Source organism: Strigops habroptila, chromosome 2 (genome assembly GCF_004027225.2).
Source record: "Strigops habroptila isolate Jane chromosome 2, bStrHab1.2.pri, whole genome shotgun sequence".
Classification (NCBI taxonomy): Eukaryota; Metazoa; Chordata; class Aves; order Psittaciformes; family Psittacidae; genus Strigops; species Strigops habroptila.
The window spans coordinates 41153670-41175090 of NC_044278.2; positions in this window are offsets into that span (position 1 = coordinate 41153670).

Here is a 21421-nt window from a genome sequence, read left to right on the forward strand (position 1 = left end):
GCTTCACAGCTTTTGGCTGTGGCCAAAAGGTGCTCAGGTTAGAATATGAGAACAGGGTAAGCATGGAGTAGAACTTCCTTACATACTTTTTGACTCCAGAAAATTGAAGTTCAATAGGGATTTTTTTCATTATTAACTATTTCAATTTTTTCTAATTGCATGGATTCTTCTTTGAAATGATATTAAACAAAATCTGAAGTGCAACATCTTGTGGCAGAAGGTTTTGCTGTTTAATTACATACTTTGTTTAAAAACTTTGGCTTCTTGGTTTGTATTTGTTTTAGGATTTTCTCCCTTTTCTTTGCGCAATCTGGTAAACTACTTAATCAGCTACTTAATTTTAAGCACACACATAATACTTTCCTGGGATTTTAAATCCATCACATGCTTGAATATGCTGAATTATAGTTTGGGTGTATAAAATATATTTTTGTTATGTTGATTAACAAAAAGTTACAAAAGTTACAGGCAAGTAGAAGTTCTTGAAAATGGAAAAATGCTGCCTAGCTCCAATCTCGCTTAAATTGTTCTATATGAGATTAGATCACACTCTGTTTCAGTTCACACTTCCTGCTTTTCAGTTTATCATTTTGTACTGCTGAACAGTACAATTATTAATCATGCAATCATTTAGAACGAATTTATTTCAGAAATTTAAGTTTAAAAATATTAATCTGAAATGAAAAATCAATAGGCACAATGTGCTGCTTTTCAGAAGTCTCATTTCTCAAACTGAGTGTAGCATAATTTCTCATCACATGGGAGTAAATGCTACTGGGCTAATTACTCTTTCACAGTAGTTGCGTTGCTTGTCTCATGTAGCATTCTGAGTGAACTGAAAAAGGGATTGTCGTGGTTTGAGCCCAGCCGGCAACTCAGAACCACACAGCCGCTCGCTCACTCCCCCCCCCCCCCTTCTTCCTCCCCCCGCTCCCGGAGGGATGGGGAGGAGAATGGGAAGAATGTAACTCCCACGGGTTGAGATAAGAGCAGTCCCGCAACTAAGGTATAACACAAAACCACTACTGCTACCACCAATGATAATAACGATTAGTGAAATAACAAGGGGAGAGGATACAATTGCTCACCACCCACCGACCGATACCCAGCCCGACCCGAGCAGTGATCCGGGCCTTCCGGGTAACTCCCCCCGGTTTATAGACTGGGCATGACGTGCTGTGGTATGGAATACCCCTTTGGCTAGTTTGGGTCAGGTGTCCTGTCTCTGCTTCCTCCCGGCTTCCCCTCCTCCCTGGCAAAGCATGAGACTGAGAAAGTCCTTGGTTGGAATAAACATTACTTAGCAACTACTAAAAACATCGGTGTTATCAGCGTTGTTCCCAGGCTGAAAGTTAAAAAACACAGCACTGCACCAGCTACTAAGCAGGAGAAAAATGACTGCTATAGCTGAACCCAGGACAGGGATAAGAAAAAGCTAATTATAACACAGGATTTCCTCTGGTGGAATTGTTCTTTAGAGCAGCTCAGGTCTAAGGTAGGGATCAGAAAGAGATATCATCATCAGTACCTGAACCCCATTAGCTGCAAATCATTTGAATCCAGAAGCAGCCTTAGCAACTGAAGACAAAGGCTTTCTGAGTCAGCAGATCACAGAATCACATTCACAGTACAATGGGCTGTAAAGGTGTATTACTGGCTTTAATTCACTGCATAATCAGGTCCTTTTCTTCAAAAATATATTCGAAGTTCCATCTGCTTTTTAAAAGTTCTTTTCCTGAGGACCATGATAGTGATCTGTATTTTTCTTTACATTGCTTTGAATTTCAGTTCCTTACTCTATACTCAACTACGGTCATGGTCCTTGAAACAAAGCACACAGTAATACTCAGAAAACACAGCAAAATCACAGTTAATGCATATGCTTTTGCTTATCATAATTTGTAAACCCGAACTTTAACCGTAGAGCTTGCCACATACTGCCAAATTCTTTTTTAGTCCATTGACATTGTAGTAATGTATTGATAAAAACATGTATTTCTGAAGGAATTTTACTTTTCTTTCCCTACAATGCAGTTGTACAGATAGGCTTCTGAGTTCCTATTAATAGGTAGCCTTCATTTGCACATTTTATAGATATTTGGGGTTTAATTGTGTTTCTTATTAGTGTTCTTCTATGTCTTTTTTTCGGGTTTTTTTTGGGGTTTTTTTTTTTTTTCTGAAAGAAACATGGTGGAGAGCAGGGGATAATTAAATAAGAAGTTGATGGAGTAATACTGATATGAGTAGACACTAGAGAGCTTTGAGGCTTGTTGCACAAGTATGGATGAATGAGATGGAGCTTGAAAAAAGAATCTCAAGGAGGAGCATAACAGGATACAGAGCGCAGACAAAGACTATGATTGGAGAGGAGAAAATGGCTAGACTGAGTGGGAAAAGTGGAGGCAGACATGCTGTCAAAAGATACTGTTATATGACAACAATGACAAGGATAAATGATGAGCCATTGTGGTTCTGATTGTACAAACTACACTGTTCAAAGCAATTCTTCAGCTAATTGAGAAAATTGGAAGCACCCTTTCGTCAATTCATTGAGCATTTGATGAATTCAAGGTCCACATTATTAAAAGTTATTGAAGAAAAGCTGAAGAGACAGATGAGAAGGATGCATGCTTTTTTTTTCATTTGAGCCAATGTGTGGTACTTCACTATTTGCGCACATAGTAACAGGTTTGGGGACCAATTAAAGACAGTGCTCACTGGTGCTGGAGAAGCCTTCTGTGTGACTCAAGTAGTGGTAATAAAACTATTAGAAAAATCAAACTGGCAGAAGACTATGATTGATGTACTAAAATTCTATTAATTCACTATGCTGTAGCTAAGACAAAACATCAGTTACTGCTCTACACAAGACTGAGCATAATTTAGTCTCTGTTTCAGTAAATATTTATTCATGCAGCTTCCGTTATTTTAACACACCAGCATTTTCACTCTCAGAAAAAAAAAAAACCAAAACTTAAAAAGACAAAATTGCTGGTCTTCCTCTTCATCTATGCTCTGAACTACTATTTATTCTGTTTTCTCCCTTCTCCAGCCCTGCACTTGACCATGTGCGACACTTTCATATCACAAATCAGCAATATAATGACAGATAGAGGTTGAATACACTAGGAAAAGCACAACCAAATGCAAGGTATACTTCTTTATCTAAATGATGTGTTAATGAACAACAACATTTCAGGTTTAGCTACTGGAGTTCTGACCTTCACATAGGTGCTACTAGTACACCATGCAAAGCAGAAGCTAGAACATTCATTTAATCAGCCCTCTGCCTTTAAAGATCATTTCTATTCAGCATTGCTCTAACAATAAAAAAATTGGCATTCTGGTTTTGCATGTTGCTTTTTCTTTTCTATTTTAACTCCTTTTAAGGAGTTATTTTATTACACTGAGAGTTGAAGCATGAAGGATTTAGACCAAAGCAGTCATTTGTGGCTCAGTTCTTATTTCTTATGTTGAGGCTATGATTGCACATGTGGCGACCTGGCTTTCTAGAGAGGAAGCAAACATTACAATAGTGAGAGAGATCTGTGCCAAAGGCAATATTGCTCACTCCTTACAACATTTGTAACCATGAAAGCCCAAATAACTCTGTTCATATGCCTCCTTTTGTTGTTAAGCATTGCAGCAGATCACTTGTTTTTCTTACCCTGAGGCTCCAGCTGCTTTCATGGTTATTTCATTGCTCTGTTTCTACCTTGCTGCATGGTTTCTGCAAATGGGTACTTTTCTTGACTATACTGTCGGTGCATAATAGCTCTTGACGCTTCCACTTAGTGCCATTATACTTAACGGTAAAATGCTTCAAGCAGCTGCAACTTGGCCACTGTATTTTCTTAGGGCTAAATGGTTTCCTGGTGCACAAAAAAAATGAAAAAGGAAAAATGTACTCAGGATCTGTGTGGACTGGCATGTCAAATGAAAGGTACACATACAGACACACAAGAAAAAACATTTCTGTGTACTGAGAACTGTATTCACCAGGTGTAACCACTGCAGCCATGAATTATGAAGGAGAGTCTACTAGATTCAGCGCTACCTTTTGAACAACTTTCCAGTCAACATTCCAGGATGCATTCTGACTAGAGAGACTAATCCTAAACTTAACTCTGTTTTGCACTAGGAGGTACTGATCTGTTATAATCCCAGTAACAAAGGAACTCAGAGTCTGTAAGGTATAATTTAAAATGCAATACGTTAGAGCTAGCACCACAAGGAGAAAATAGTATGAATAATCTTACATTCCTTTAGATGATGGGAACTCCTGGTGGTCTTGCATGTCATGGACCTCTAATCCACAGGCAGCACACTGGGTAGACCCCCATCCACAGAAGAGATTCCCCTTTTCAGCCATTTGAGCTATTATAAAACGTTCTTTTAAGAAAATGCATTTGCAGCACAAGGCAGTACAACACAAGCACAGCACAGGCTTAGGTGTACTCATGTTAACTTTTATGTGGGTCACTAACTCCTTGGTGTACAGTGGTGTCCCAGACAGGATCAATATGCTCTCTTTCTTAGAGATGCATAAATTTATGTTATAGCATACATATTTATAATTGAAGTCAAGCTGCCTTGTGGCAGTTGACATTCATATTGTGACCTTGGTTACTGAGATAATTTCCATGTGCAGCAAGGAGGAGACGATCTTCTCTCTGAATAATTTTCTAAGTATCAGCCTGGGTCCCCAAGAGGATGGAGGACCTAAGCATTAATGTGTGATACTAAATACTCATCCAGAATAGACTATAAGAACTGTGGACTGATACTAAATAGTCATAGATAATAGACTATAAGAGCTGTGAACTGATACTTGCTTTAAGGGCTGAAACTCACTAACATACAGAAAATATAAACAAGCTTGAAAACATGACAAATTTAACTGTGGTGCACACAAAAATTGACCCATGGTCTCTCAGGAAGCTAGTCCTCTTAGGAAACAATAAGTATGACAATATTTCGAATAAGATAGATGCGCTTAATCTGTTTTGCCTGGTGCTTTATGTACCTCCATTTAAATGAGGGCCTGTCAGACTCCTGTATACAGTCTCCCTGTGACTACCATAGTCACAGAGGTGAACTGCAGAACTTAAACCTGATCAGACTTCAGGACAGACTAAACTGTGCTCTTCAGTTCAAACAAGAAATTCAACTAACAGTGTTCAACCCAGAATATATAGGGCATGTAGTCTCATATTTTAAGGGATGCACCCAAGAAATGGTATGAAATTAACACTGTAACCATGATCAGATTACTCAGCACATTTTGACAATTGCACTCATAAAAAAGCCAGTAGGATCCAAATAGGGTTGCATATTCTTCATGACAATTAACTAAATATTTGTAACAATAAAGTTGCCCATATCTGCTTAAAATATTCAGTGATATATCTAATTATACAAACATATTCCAGTTCTTCATTTTATAGAAAGCTTTCTTTGGGATATCTAACAACTTGTGGTGGGTTAACCTTGGCTGGCCACCAGATGCCCACCAAGCCGCTCTACCACTCCTGCTGTATCATCAAGGAGGAGAAAATACAACAAGAAGCTCATGAGTAAAGATAAAGACATGGAGATTATGTACCAATTGCCATCATGGGCAAAACAGACTTGACTTGGGGAAAATAATTAATAACAAAGTAGGGTAGTAAGAAATAAGAACAAAACTAAAAGAAACCCCACCTTTCCCCCCCCCTTCTCTTCTTCCCAGGATCAACTTCACTCCTAACTCTTCTAGCTTTTCTTCCCCAAGCAGTGCAGGGGGACAGGGAATGGGGGTTGCAGTCAGTTCATAACACTTCATCTCTGCCACTCCTTTCTCCTCACTGTTCTCCCCTGCTCCAGTGTGGATTTCCACCCACAAGGTACAGTTCTTCACAAACTGCTCCAGTGTGGGTCCTTCCCACAGGCTGCAGATCTTCAAGAAATGCCACATCATGGGTCCTTTCCACAGGGTGCAGTCCTTCAGAAACAGACTACTCCAGCATGAGTCCCCCGTGTGTCACAAGTCCTGCCAGCAAACCTGCTCCAGTGTGGGGCTTGTCTCTCCACAGGTCCTGCCAGGACCCTGCTCCAGCATGGGCTTTCAATGGGCTCCAGCTTCCTCCAGCACAATCCACCTGCTCGTGGACCTCCATGTGCTGCAGGGGACAACCTGCCTCACCATGGTCTGCACCACAGGCTGCACACTCTACTCCAATGCCTGGAATACCCACAGTCCCTCCTTCTTGACCAGCTGTGGTGCCTGCAGTGCTGTTTTGCTCATATTCTCATTTGTCTCACCCAGCTGCTGGTTTTCACCTCTTCGAAGAAATTCTACCAACACTGCTGATTGGCTCAGCTTTGGCCAGCAGTGGGTCCATCTTGGAGCGGGTCCGCTCCTGCAGCCCTCCTGCTAACAAAACCTTGTCACATAAACCTGGTATACAGTTCTTTAAAAAATTTATAATAAAAACACATAGGGCTCTCCAAGGAAGATTTATATTTATCTGTCTGTCTGTCTGCCCATCTATCTATCTATCCATCCATCCATTTATGTTCCTTTCTATCTTATGTAGTTGTATTTGTTAATTTAAAACATGTAGTCTCTTTCCTCTCTTAGATAGACTAACTTTGTAACTTTTTGACATAAACTTCTAGTTCCTGCATCAAAAGAATTTCATGCAAATCTCACTGATAAATAAAATTTAAATATAAAATATGGAAAGACCAGATGTTTGAAATATAAAGGCAAAGAAAATAAACAATGTAGTCTATTTGCATGTTTGAAGACTCTGGTCATCACAGCCAAAATTATTTTAAGCTTTCAGTTGCCTAAATGAAAACTAGGATGGCAAATGCTGAAGTGTACAAAATCACTGAAAATTCTGGCCTTTACTCTCGCTTTCTTTCATCTTCTTTATACTGTACACAATTAGCACTCAGATGATGAATTCAGGGTAGAGGCTCAGTCCCTCACTAATTTACATGGACTTACATTACTTAAAACATTAGGAGCTGTTTTACTAAATCTAGAGTATTTATTCCACAAAAATGAAGATAAACATATAGTAGAAGTAGAATAATTACTGACACATTGGCCCCAAAATCAGAAATGAAAATAGGAGGATGCTGTGAGACAAATCTGTATGATCCATGTGCAGAAATCATGAAACTGGAGAGAGGAAGGGAAACAACAAACCTAGATAACTATTTATTACCTACATACACATCAGACCGTATTCATTTGGTGGTTAAAGGGGAACTTGTTTCCCTTGCTGTACTTTGCAAGGGCTTCTTATAAAAGTGCTACATCTCTGGTGATCTTTGCAAGGGATGGAAGCCACTAGTTTAGCATAAACTAAAAGGAATTAATAATGGTGCCCTGCTCTCTTCCTGATAGGTCTGTGTTTTCATTGTTCTCCATTTCCCCTCTAGACATGACAAGGAAGGACTGGGTTAACATTTTCTGTCTAGCAGAGCATGTAATGATTTTATGAGGATCCTAGTATGCATGGTTAAAGTTCAGAAGTGATAAATAGTAAATTGATTCCATCTATTGGAAAAAAAAAAAAAGGACATTTTCCTGGTCATGCCAAGTAACCGCCTGTGTGCATAAGTCTGATGTGATAGCCTTTGCATGCTAAGGAGATTGAAGGAATGTCCAAGACAACAAAATGAAGCATTGAAATTTTATTGAAGAAGGCAGTTTTCTGACTTGTTGATGAAGAATGGACTGTTACAGACCAATTTTAATGCTATTGGAGTGCAATTCGAGGCTATTCAGTTAGGCCAATTGAACAGACACCTATTGTGGATATTAAGCCATTAAACTCTGTTCCTGAACATGATTTTCTCTTTTTCCTTAAATCTGCTCACAGAAAATTAACATTATTGAATTAGTGTGTCTTGAAAACTATTGCTATGATTTCAAAGACACAATTTCTTACTTTAAAATAAAAAAATGAGAAGGATATACAATGATTGTAATGTCTTTGTTTTATTCCACTGGAGATTCTTGTTGCAATTCCAGCAAAGAGAAAGGAAATGAGCCATAAAGTCCTCTGTAGCTCCTTTCTCTATTGAAAATAGGAGTATTACACAGCTATTACATATTGCATACAAGCATTAACTGGTTATTGATTTTAGTGGTAAGGGAAATCTGCTAAACTCTGTTTGAGATAACCAAAAGATCCAAACAGTATTTAAAGGAAACATGTTCTGGATTGCCATATTAGACTTTACCTATTTCCTCACATTTTCATACAGAGAAAACACAGGTATTTATAATGTTGTAGATGTGAACGCGCAGAAGAAAAGCTAGTATGATATTCTGAGACTGTATCACCCTGCATGTAATTTTATAATTGGTATTTTAAATACCCAGAGCCATAAAAAGACACACGTGTCCCCTTCACCTTCTCACCCATTGGGTTTTTTCATCTGTTTCTGGCTTCTCCTCACTTTAAAAGTCTTTCTTGTTGGCAGAAATAAAGTGACAGCCAGCAAAGCTGTAGTATACTTGTCTCCACTTGACATCTCCTTAGAGACATCCCCCTAGTGAACTTTTTCTCCCACTGTTGTTTTGGCCTTGTCAACACAGTTTTAAAAGTATAAATAACACACATGCAATTTTAACAACATCTAAAATGATAACTATTTTGCTAGTCTTCCTAGATTTTTATTTATCCATGAGTGTAATATGATGAACTATCACAGCAGTTTTTAAAAACAGGTTATCTGTGATTTTAGGACATTGTAATTCCATTTATTCATTTTCTACAATTAGATGCCCATTTTTTCTGAGAAAGGCTTTTGCCTGAAGGCATTGCTACAAACACAACAAAACTTACATTTGTGTCCCATCCCATTCAGCAGAGTACATTAGAAAAATCCTGATCTGATTAAAGTAAATAAAAGTAGTGTGGAAAACAAGTTATTTATATCTATAGTTTTGTTGCCATTATAACTTGCTAACAGAAATAAATTTTATATGAAATCTCACATGTGAATTTATCAAAACAAAGCCATAGAAGTACTCTTTTTTCCATCTTCTGACTTGTTATGTACATTTTGAGAGATTATACATCTAGCAGAAATATTAGATTAGATTAGATTAGAAAGCAGGGAGAAGAGGTGAGAAGCAAAACTGATGGAAAATTTTCCCAGAGTTCTCTTTTGCAAAGGATGAAATCATTGTCACATTAAGTAGATGACAAATCAGTAACAAAATCATCACCAACTTGCCTAGGACCAAAATTTTCAATCTATACACACAAGTACATACACACTTCCAAACACACATAAAAGGGCAAGGTGTAGGATGCAAAGATTTCCCAAACAATCAAATAATACCTTTTTCAGTCAAAATTATGGAGATAACACTACAAACTTGGGGATCTTAAATTCTATTGTACTTGTCCACATCTAAAAATCTGCACTACTTAAGGAAGACCCTATCATCGTGCCAAAGACATTTGGATAGCACTCAGAAATCATCACAATCTCACCAACAGTTACAGACACAGATTCATAACGCTCTAGCCTCATTTTTGGATGCATTCAACCCCACATATTTCATTTTCACAAAATCCAAGCTCTTTTTGTGAAGAATCTGACCAACTTCCAAGATCATCCTCAAAAAAAAAAAAAAAAAATCTGTTAATAGTTCTGCTTCAAAACTGTGGAAGGTGTCTTTGGTTTTGTGTACAAAGTTGTGTGCAGTGCTCATCGTCCTAGTCCTCCTGTGGGAGTGGCATGTAATGCGTAATCATATGTAGCCGTTTAGGACACGCGTCTACACTTAACCTAGTCTTTCTAATTTCAAGAACTTCTTCAAGAGTATGAGCCTTAAGATTCACAGCATGATTAACCACTTTAAGGTAGCTATTTAAAATTCTCTAGGTAGGTAGGAATCTGTATGGTACATTTTGTTTCTTTTTGCTGACATTAAAGGGACCATACAATGACCAGTTCATACCTAGATGTCAAACTGCACATTGTTAATCTGTTCCTCTGTATATTTTCAGATAAAAAGCATTCATGCTCCCAACAGTTGTCCTCTCAACAGTTTCAAGAAGTAAAAACATCCACCAGAGATTAATTTGATATAGCTATTTTGTCCTAGCTCCATTTCAATTAGCCAGGGATTTAGTCAGGGATTAGCAAAATCAGGCCTGGACCAAGATGGGGAATGAGGCAGGGGCACAAGCCTCACTCCTCAGGGTGTCAACAAGGTTGGCAGGAACAGGGATTGGTAACAGGATCTGCCAACAGTCCAGACAAGCAGTAATCCGTCAGGTCCAGAGCGGCTGGAGATGAGGCAGAGACCAAGCACACCTACAGCTTCCTTCAGACAAAGAGTGGGTGCCCAGGGACTCTGGGGGCAGAAGGTGTGGGTGTGTATCTCAAGTAAGACTGGTCAAGGCAATTAAGGCTTCTTGGTGCTCTTGGGGTGCTGGCAGTTATTTAGCATATACCCAAGATAATTAAAAGATGTTTTGTATATTAGTAATGATAAACAATAACAGTGAATCTTGCAAATGATGAGCCCTTACACAGTATCAGAGCCCAGCTGGGTATAAGAACTCAGTTTGGATACAAGATTCAGTTTGGGAAATATAATCTTATCTAGCAGAAGATACTGCTGCAAGGGTCCTTGCGATGGAGATTCCTGTCGCCTCCCAGACAGCAACTGTCGTCCTTTTTGAGAAATTTTTTTCCCATGCTACCATTACCCTTTGCAAAGATGCCAATAAATTGTCCAGAAGTGGATATGCAACACATTGTAGAAAAAGTTTTTTGCTTTTTATCAACCTTGCAGTAGTAATAACGCATTGGTTAAATATATTTTTTATTTTTTTTAATAAAGTTATCCTTGCATTGTGGCCTATTAGGTAGTAAGCACTTAAATTACATTGACAGCCTAGTTATAAACCTTTTGTTCTTTAGACAGTAAATAATAACAGTATATTACTTTTTTTTTCCTCAGTATGTACATACATTTGTGTGTTTATATAGTTATAGGACAATTATAGGAAAAAAGCTATGAAGCTTAGAATTCAGTTTAGAGGTCTAGGTTGTTGTAGCAATGTCCATTTGGAATTTATGTAGCTTTTCTTTTTTTTAGTTAAGTATTTTAAGATCATTTGCTGGGTGAAAAGCATAACATAGCTGTTCAAGAAATCAATGTATCTTTTTTTTTCTTTTTCTCTTGGAATTACTTTTTTCCCAATTTAAATGACACACATGGACTCCTCAAGCTTCTGCTGGTTTGTATGTCAGTTAATCCAAGGAAGAGAGGAGTCGAAAGATGGTTACAGTACCCACCAGTAGCTTGGCTAACTATCAGATATTACTACTTAGATGTCATAATCAGGTAGTCTGTGACTGGCAGTTGTAGCATGTTGTTGGAAGGAGTGAAGTGTCTTATACTCTCCTTTACACCCTTAACTTGCTATGTAAGACCACCTTAAAAATCCAGTTCACATTTTTTATTAATAACTCAGCACCGTAATGTATTCACAGTTTCTGGTTTTATTGTTGTTTGGCAATAACAGATTTTACACTGTCTGCTGTATAAAATATAACAACATGAAAAGGAGGTAATGGCAGAAAGAACTTAAATCCTGTGTCTTGTATTTTTCCCTCTGTCTTCCGAATTGTGTTCTGAGCAGGGCTTTATCTTTTTGTCATGACTGAACTAGGGCTGGAAATAGATCCCTCTCCCAAAGAAACGCAAGATAAAGCTTTGGATGAGAGGATAAGACTACTATGGCGCTGCCTGTCCATCAGTCCTATTTTCTGGTATGATGCAGAAATCTGCTAATTTCTACCCAACCTAAACAATCTATTCTTAGTAAGTTCAAGGCTTCAGAAGAAAGTAACTGTGGGCTTCTGAATAGGAGACTATGTTAATAGGATCCAGGAAAAAAAGGCTACATCTAAGTTCATAATCACAGTATACTTAGAATCATTAACTATGTTTTGCTTTTATCCACCCAAAATCATGATTAATAGCAAAAAGCTCCAGGACAAAAATTGTAATTTATTATCAGACTTCTGTTAATTAAGAACTATATTTAGATTGTGCCATCAACAGTATAACATTGTTTTTAGCATCACTGACATGCAAATGAAGAAAAGCAAAAGATTAAGTCTGAGGCTTTGTCCTGGTTTTGGCTGGGAGAGAGTTATTTTTCTTCCTAGTAGCTGGTGCAGTGCTGTGTTTTGGCTTTAGTCTAAGAATAATGCTGATATGCCGATGGTTTAGTTGTTGCTAAGTAATGCTTACTCTTATCAAGGACTTTTCAGTCTCATGCTCTGCCAGTGAGGAGGGGCACAGGAAGCTGGGAGGAAGCAGAGACCTGACCCAAACTAGTCAAAGGGGTATTCCATACCACAGCATGTCATGCCCAGTATATAAATTGGGGGGAGTCACCTGGAAGGCCCAGATCGCTGCTCGGGCCAGGCTGGGTATCAGTCGGCGGGTGGTGAGCAATTATATTGTGCATCACTTGTGTTTTCTGAGCAGAAAGTCTTTGAAATCCACTATGGGCATATTTACTCTCTTACCTAAAACACTGACCACTAGTTGTTCTCTTTTATTTCCCCTACTGGAAGATCAACACTTTCACTCTTTCCTGGTATTTCCTCTGGGGAGACGGGAGCTACCAACCAAGGATAGGGGAATAGTTAGTTCTTCAGTAACACTGTTTTGTGCAAAACCAATTTTCCACAGGCATCTCTGAGCAGTTATGGGATAAGGATACCATGTATAGCCATTCCTGTCTCATTTGAAATGGCCCTTGGCTGCCCTTCACAGGATGGCTGTAGAGCTGACTTAAGCTCTTTCAAAGCATACTTCCTCTAAAATGGGGCATGGGAGTGACAGCAGCCACCCTATCAGTAAAATCCTCCTACAACCAAAACAGGTTCTTACAACAGGATTGACCAAGTTAGGTTAAAAGCATTACGTAACGGAAGAGAGCAGCCAAATGAAGACATTAATTACATTACCACCCAAATCCATTTGCACATGTGCAAATATAAATGTAAATGCAAATGCAGTAAAATCAAACCAATTTCATCAAGATGGCCTACCTACAACTTCCAGGGACAATTCTGCTCCTTTCAGGGACTAACACAAAAGGCAGAAAAGGATGGAAATTGTTTGATATTGAGCAACAGGTTTCCTTTCCCGGTGATACCCAAGAGCTGTTGACTAGAAATGTATAGATGCAGCAAAAGAATATTAGTAGTTAAAGGACAACTTTCCTTCAGGCTCATCTGGTCTGAAGTAGGAAAACAGTTTGCCTGTTGTGATAATAGAAAAAAAGAAAAATAATTTGTCTGCTGGGTGGTACCTTAGCAGTATCACACTGCAAGACTGTTGTGGAGAGACAGAGGCAGAGCTTGCTGGAGTGCCGCAGAAACCCTGATACAAGTGAATTCAAAGCTTCCTGCACGGACACTCACTGCACCGCACCTCGTGTCCAGAGGCAAACCGTGAGCTTCTATGCTGACTAAAGGTGTGGCAAAAAGCTTTGCAAATCTCACAGAAAAGGGTTTGGGTTTGGTTTGGGATTTGAGGATTTCTTGGTTTTGTTTTCTCCTTGGAGCACAGGACCTCAGGCTTCACCCACTTCTAATTTATCTGGTTCTGCCAGCAGAGGGCATGAGGATGCAAACTTTGATTGCTCCACAGTTACACAGTTCCCATTTTCAGCAGAAGGAACAGGGAGACTAAACTGAACTTTGTGGTCTCTAGAGCCTCTAACCAGGTTGCTGATTGGGAAAGAAAGACTGAACATGCCCTTCCAGATGAAGGAAATCCAAAATCATATCCTTGGGTATGCCTGAACTTCAGAGTCTTTCTGCTTTCACCTTTCAGCTTCCGTACCCCATAAAGATCATGAGTGCAGGGAACACATTCCCTTGTTGTGGGAACACATTCATCTAGAGGGGAAAGGTCGCACTGTGCGCCTGTCAATTTTCTTATGTCCACTGCTTTGTGGAAGCATGCCAAATGTAGTATGACTCTAGCCGCAGTGTTAGCTTTCTCTTCTATGTGCTGCATGACCTTTGCCATCATGACACAGATGCCTTGATATTCAGAAATTTTACAGGAAGCTGGGACCCATCAGCTTGATGACTACTTAAGTGAACTGACAAGTAAGTTTCCATTTGATCCAAAACCTACAGCTACTCACCATGAGGGGAATCAATGCCTTAAATTTAAAGGTATCACACTAAATGCATCTAACAGAAAAAAGTAAATTTTTAGGTGTGGAGCAACTTCATGTTGGTCTTTGTTGCAAACCCATATGGTGCCATCCTTAAAAAGGTTCTGATAGAGCAGAGTTCCATCACCAGGGACAAGAAGAGGAGGACTAGAAGAACCATACCCCTTCTGAAGATGCCATGGGTGGTCTATAGGAAATAGGTAATTACTGAAAAATTTAGCACCACCCCCTACAGTTTTTGATCACCAAGAAGTGCTGGAAGTACCCTTTTACTGCTGTTCTTGCAGGGTTGTCTAGCAACTGGAAAGGTATTTTTTGAAATAACTCCTGGAGTTACCAGTTACTTTCTTTTACACCTAAATTCTTGTGTTTTATAGTTTCTCAAACTAAGGTATTAAAAAGTTTTCTATAAATGTCTTTTTGTTAAATTTGTGGGGAACTTGACTGAAGTACTAATAGTAAATGCTTTTTTCCCCAAAAAAATTCAATATGATTCTCATCAATTACTGATGAATTCTGCTTGTGAAGTGGCAAAACTGAGAAAGCTTTTTCTAAGTATATGTATCATAGGGATCTTAGATTTTTAGAGTCAGAAATGTTTTTTTCAGGATAGAAACAGTTGCAACATTAATCTCAACACAAAAAGCATAATGCTTTTTATAACCTCTGAAAGATGTTTCAAACCTTACCCCCAGACAGATTTGCCATGGGAAGACATGCTCTTCTTAGAAGTGTTTGAAGATGTGACTGTGACACCATATGGGTACCTGTTTGATGATTTAAACATTTATCACCTGAATCTTTATGCAGGACTTTTTCCTGCAAAACCAGCTTTCTGTTTACATACTTAGAAAACCAGCACTCATCAATAAAAACAGATTAGGTGATCCAATATCCTTGCATTGCTATCAAGGCAGGGACAGGAGTATGATATCCCGCTGTCTGAACAGCTCCTGTCCCTCCTGGAGCTGTTGATCTCTTTCCGCCAGATGGAGTAAAACTATGCTTTGAACTGGTTTTGATGACCTGATAAAAGACATTTCTGAATTGCCCTGAATACCTTGAAAGAGAACATCCTCTTAATGTCTCACCAGATACATGAGCCGAAAAGCTGTCACAAATTCAATAAAATCCTGGAGAGTAAGAGGATGTGTTTCAGAAGAAAAAAGCTGTTGGTGAAGCAAGCTGGAGGGGTTATTATCCTTTTTTTAAGATTTAAACTTGCCCATTTCCAGGACTTTCTGTGAATTAGTGATAGAACACATGAAAAAAATTTACTTGGTATTTGCAAAACAGTAGAAATAGGTAAGGGTACCACCACTACCTGGTGAAGACACTAGGACTAACATTTTCCACTGTTTGGGTGCTGAAACTAATGAGTTTTCAAAATCAAGGCTTAGGAGGACAAAAAAGAGCCAAGCTATGTAACAGATCTCTTCAATAAACCTTGGCAAATGTGAAGTAGAAAAAAGGAGATGAAGTTTCATTCCAATCGAACAACTCAATATGGAAGTGGTAGACCATGTGAAGAAATCCAAGTACCCTGACCCTGTTGTTCAGAAAGTGTTAAACAATGTGCACCCCCAGTACAGGAAGAATGCATAGATGTGCCTAGACAAACGAGAGCAACACCAGCATATTCCTTCTTGGGACAGCCGAGGAAATTTTTATTTGGTAAAGGATTCCAGCAACACCGCTACACCAACCAATTCTTTCCTCCTTTCCCTTTCGCTGTGAGTTTCTTGAAAATTTTTAGAGTAGTATCATCCTTGGAGTTTCCTTTCTGAAATACTTAGGGGTAAAATATTCCCTTGCTAGCTTTGTGCCTGTAACCTATTATGTAGTATATGTGTATCTTATTCCCTTTCCCCTTTCTCACAATTTCATATATCATAAATATTTCTTTCATAAACTCGTTTTCATAATTTCTTTCATTAAGTTGATTGATATCAAATCTCACTTTTGTTCTAGACATCTTCTTGTACTCTTACTTTCTGAAGGGAGAAGATATAGAGCTTCTTTAATTTTAAACCAATGCATGTACATGGTTTTACAAACTCTTAGAGTTTAAGGTTTCACTTTTATAGGTCTGGACCTGACAGTTATGTGGAGGCTGTGGTTATAAATCAAAAAAAGTGTTACAGGATGTAAAATATATTCGCGTATTAGTCTTTAGTATCTTGTTAAAAGACTCTGTGATGGTAGGCTTTCACTGTATTATTAGTAACAAACTGGTGAATATTATTCTGCTTTAATATCTCTTTTAAAGTCTGGTTTAGAAATTTTTCCCATTCAGACTGTAATTTCTGAGGCATATGTCTCTACTAAAATTATTTTAAAAGCCATGGCTTTTTCTGAAACCATCTTTCCTTTTAAATGCAGTCCAGGAATACCTGGATATTATGCCTATCAGATTCAAGATGTGCATAACACTGTCATTCAATTTGGAAAAACAATGTTTATGCACCAAATGCACCTGCCTTTGAACATCCAGATTTATCAGAATCACCTTATTGCCCTCAAAGTGCAAACTGTAAGCATCCCAGTTTGCAAGCCGTGGTGCCACTTGGTTTCTGCTGGTATCAACAGTTTGCTGCTTAGATGCTTCAAAAGTTTGATTTACATCAACAAACCTTTTCACTTACCCAGGGGCATACCAAATGTCTGTTAATAGATAGTCTGGCAAAGACATGTCTAGTAACACACCGCTAAAACATGGATGTAAAAGGCATCAGACACAAGGTGATGAAACAGCTGTGGTTGAAGAGGCTTCAACCACAGACCAGAAGTTGTTTGATCAAAGTTTGCCTCCTCATACTCTCTGCTGGCAGAACCAAAATTAATTAGAAGTCGATGAAGCCTGAGGTCTTGTGCTCCAAGGGAAAAACAAAACCAAGAAATCCCCAAATTGGAAACCAAATACCAGACTCTCTCTGTTTGTTTAGAAGAGCTACTGAATAAAACCTTACAGCCATTTCTCTCCTTTTTACTTTGTATGTAAGACTTAGGTATAAAACTTCCTCCCCATATACTTTGCATACTGCATGCTCACTATTTCTTTACATACTTGTTTATTGAGATTTGCCACTAAAACAGAGCAGCAAACTCTCAAGGCACCTTCTGGAAACTGGGACTGCTGGGGCTCCCCCTTGGGGTTCCCTGTGAGGCAGGGCCTGGTAGCTTGGGCCAGTTCCACCCCCCAGCCAGGAGCAGGGAAGCCAGGGGAGCACCAGGCTGTCCCAATTCTGGGCCCTGGGGGCAAGCTGAGGCCCAGCTGGCACATGGGCCCAAGGGTTTGCTTGGCTTGATGGGTCCCATGGCCAGGCAGGGCAGGGCTGTGGGGAGCTGGAGACCTGCCCTGCTGCAGCATTGCTGGTAGCCCTGGGGGACTGATGTGGGGTCCTGGGCAATGGGCGGGTGGGAGGAGCTCTGAGGGTGACTGGGCAGGCACAAGCAGGGCTGGGGATGCCCTCAGGGCCCTGACACAAATGGAATTCCTAAGAACTCTGATACTAGCATATAAAAGCATTCCAAGTTGACTAGCCAAAGTGATCATCCATCACAAGGGAATGATAGCTTATCTCAGCCACCAAATAATAAAGCAGAAAAAAAAATCAGGAGAACTAACATAAACAACTCACATCACAATCAAGACAATTTCCTCATTCTCAACATTCTTCTATCATATATCTGAATCCTTAGTTTATAAGAAGCATTATAATGGTTTTTAAACATTTAAGATTAAATTTACTCTCTCTTTTCTATCTTTAAATTCAAGGCAGTGTTGAATTTATAGTGTTACAACTGAGGGAAGAAGTCTGCTTTTCTTGGAAAGCATTTTGTTCCATGGTACAAGAGTACTATTAAAAATAAATTACATTTTAGCTCCATAAAGCGCTTCCTTCTTATGCAAGTGCTCGTATTAAACTAGTAAGTTTTGGATATTCAGCACTTCTGAAAAATACATGTCTGTATGTCAGTTTCTATATTTAATCTAAAATGCCAAATATAGCTGTTCATGTTTGAAGATACTTGTCCATTTTTAGAGATGCAATAGAAACATTCTAATTCTATATCAACAGTCATGGCCCAGGTTGAAAATACCTGCTGACCCCAACAATCAAAACGGCTAATGAACTTGTAAAGGGTTGTGCTGCAAAGAATATGACCTCTTAAAAGTGAGATGGTTTCCAAAGTTGGCCTTTTTTTTCTATTTCTGATACCTAAAAAGCAAACTCTACAGAACTACCAGGCCAGCATTTCTTTCATTGTGCTCTTGGGTAGTAATATTGGAGTGTAACCTTTTCAACACATGAGTTATATAACAGCCATATTACCAGCCTAGAGTACCTCACTCTTACCCATCATCAGAACAAAATTCTGATGAAAATTTTGGTTCTTTGTCAACATGCGTTAGAATCTAAAAATTTACAAATCCATATCTACTCTATACTAAAAAAAATACAAGCGCAACAGAAATTTGCAGATGTTTCTTGCCTCAAGACAGAAAGGGGGTTTGTGTCCATAGTGTTATGTAAGTGCTTAGGCTTTTGCTTTTGGTGGGTCTGAAGAATTCACCCAGTAAAAAAACTGGCCAAAATTCGGAATCCCAGCTCTATACACTCATAACTGCTTGCAAACTGCACATATTCTATGTTTCAAATGAAACCACAGAAATCTGTAATTGTCTAGACACAAGGTAAAGTTAAAGTTTCACTTAGAAACTATAACACTAAAAAAAAATAAATTTAAAAAGTCTGCCATTCTTGAACCATTTCATGTTGGAAATTTCATACTACACAGAAAATGTCCTAACAAATATTTACTAGAATTGTTTCCTTCATTTCTGATGAATTGCATGAAAATATAATATCTAGCATAGGATACTATTCAAAATTCTCCCTCTCTGGAAACACACCCTTGTCGTGGTTTGAGCCCAGCCGGTAACTCAGAACCACACAGCCGCTCGCTCACTCCCCCCCTTCCTCCCCCCGCTCCCGGAGGGATGGGGGGGAGAATCGGAAGAATGTAACTCCCACGGGTTGAGATAAGAGCAGTCCCGCAACTAAGGTATAATACAAAACCACTACTGCTACCACCAATGATAATAATGATTAGTGAAATAACAAGGGGAGAGGATACAATTGCTCACCACCCGCTGACCGATACCCAGCCCGACCCGAGCAGTGATCTGGGCCTTCCGGGTAACTCCCCCCGGTTTATATACTGGGCATGACATGCTGTGGTATGGAATACCCCTTTGGCTAGTTTGGGTCAGGTGTCCTGTCTCTGCTTCCTCCTGGCTTCCCCTCCTCCCTGGCAAAGCATGAGACTGAGAAAGTCCTTGGTTGGAATAAACATTACTTAGCAACAACTAAAAACATCAGTGTTATCAGCGTTGTTCCCAGGCTGAAAGTTAAAAAACACAGCACTGCACCAGCTACTAAGAAGGAGAAAAATGACTGCTATAGCTGAACCCAGGACAACCCTATGAAATTCAATGTCCAGCCTTCAAAGAATGCCATAAACCTAAAATGAAATAAAATTGAATAAAATTAGAATGGAAGAATCCAGTGTGATGTGGATGAAAACATCCATCAAGACAGGGGAAACAGCCTCCAAAAGAGTTGTTATAGAAGGCTGGATATCATTCACAGTAGGGAGAAACCATACAGTAATCTTGAGTGAATGAGAGGCACAGGTTGGGCCCTAACCCACCTCTGAGTCCAGATTTGTCATATGTTATCAAGGACCTATTTAACTTAATGACCTTATTTTCCCTTGACCTCCTGCTAAAATGTCTTGGGAAAATTGACTTACACCCACAAATAATATGGTACAACTCATTTCTTCCTTGCTATGGTGGCCTTTGAAACAGTTAACAGTCCTCTCCAGTTCAAAGTGCATCTGCTCTGGGGCAGGAATCAATCTCTGATTGTGTGCATTGTCTGTATGTAGAGAAAATTAACATCTTGAGAACAGTAGAGTCAGGGTATCACTGTTAGACGATCACTTTTGAATTAAAAATATTGGCAAGTTTGAATGCTGGCAATTCTTGAAGTAAATAGAATAGCTCATAACTAAGAACTATTGTTTCAGGGTCTTAGCAAATTTTAACATATTTTCTCTGAAGTCGTAACAAATGAGATGATACCTACATTTTCACACAATGAAGCAGAAAGCAGAGATAACACTGTCTTTGCACTATCTCTGCCTTTTCCCCCATACCTGACCAGGAATATATTCAGGTTTAAAGGAACAGTTCTGTTTTGTTTATTAATTGAATTAGAAACTGCAGAATAATTTTTTTTGTGCTTTTATAACCTCTAGCTATTCTTTCCTCTTTAGCCTGCTCACATGTTAGGAATGTGAATGAGGTGTTTAAATGTAAATGGAGGCCTCTTAAGGGTTAAAACATGAAAACAGTGCTTGGATCACTTACTTCTAAAGCTTACCTCTGTGCTCCTGCTACCTCAGATTTTTTTAAAGAAATTGTCTAGAAAAACTATATGTTCCACTTCACTAACAGCAACCTCCTGCAGTGTGGTTGCATCCAAGGTGTGAAGTAACAGAAAAGAAAGGATCTCTCAGAAAAAAAGGATTAATGAGATGAGTGGTATAAAGATGACTCCTAGCCTCTAAACTTTATAAAGATGACTCCTAGCCTCTAAACTTAACTGTATGTAAAAGCTCTTTCCTCAAAACCCAATACACAATAACAGAATTTTCCATTCCATTTGATGCTCAGTCTTTTTGCCTGAACTTACTAAACTTCTGTTCAAAGACTGCTCACACTTAATTATACAGCTTCATGTCACTGGTGTACACATCATGTGCTAGACCTGCTGTGGATTTTAATGTCAATGGAAAAATTAACTGAATTTATAGACTCCATCAAATAGACAGTTTCATATTTATTGGAAGATGAGTAACCCAAAATTTCAAAACTCAGTGCTGACTTTCTGCTTCCTTTTTGTGTATGATTTATCGTGTATTTTCACTCTACTTTGATTATCATATTTTTCTTTCCCTTTATTTGTTCTTGTAGTCCTTTTTTACTAAGTGATTTTTCATAAAAGTGACCAGATGTAGAAGCACTTATTTGTATAAAGGAGTTCTTTCGTCTAAACCAAATTTGCATAATACTTCATTAGATTTACTCTCTGGAAGCATGGTTT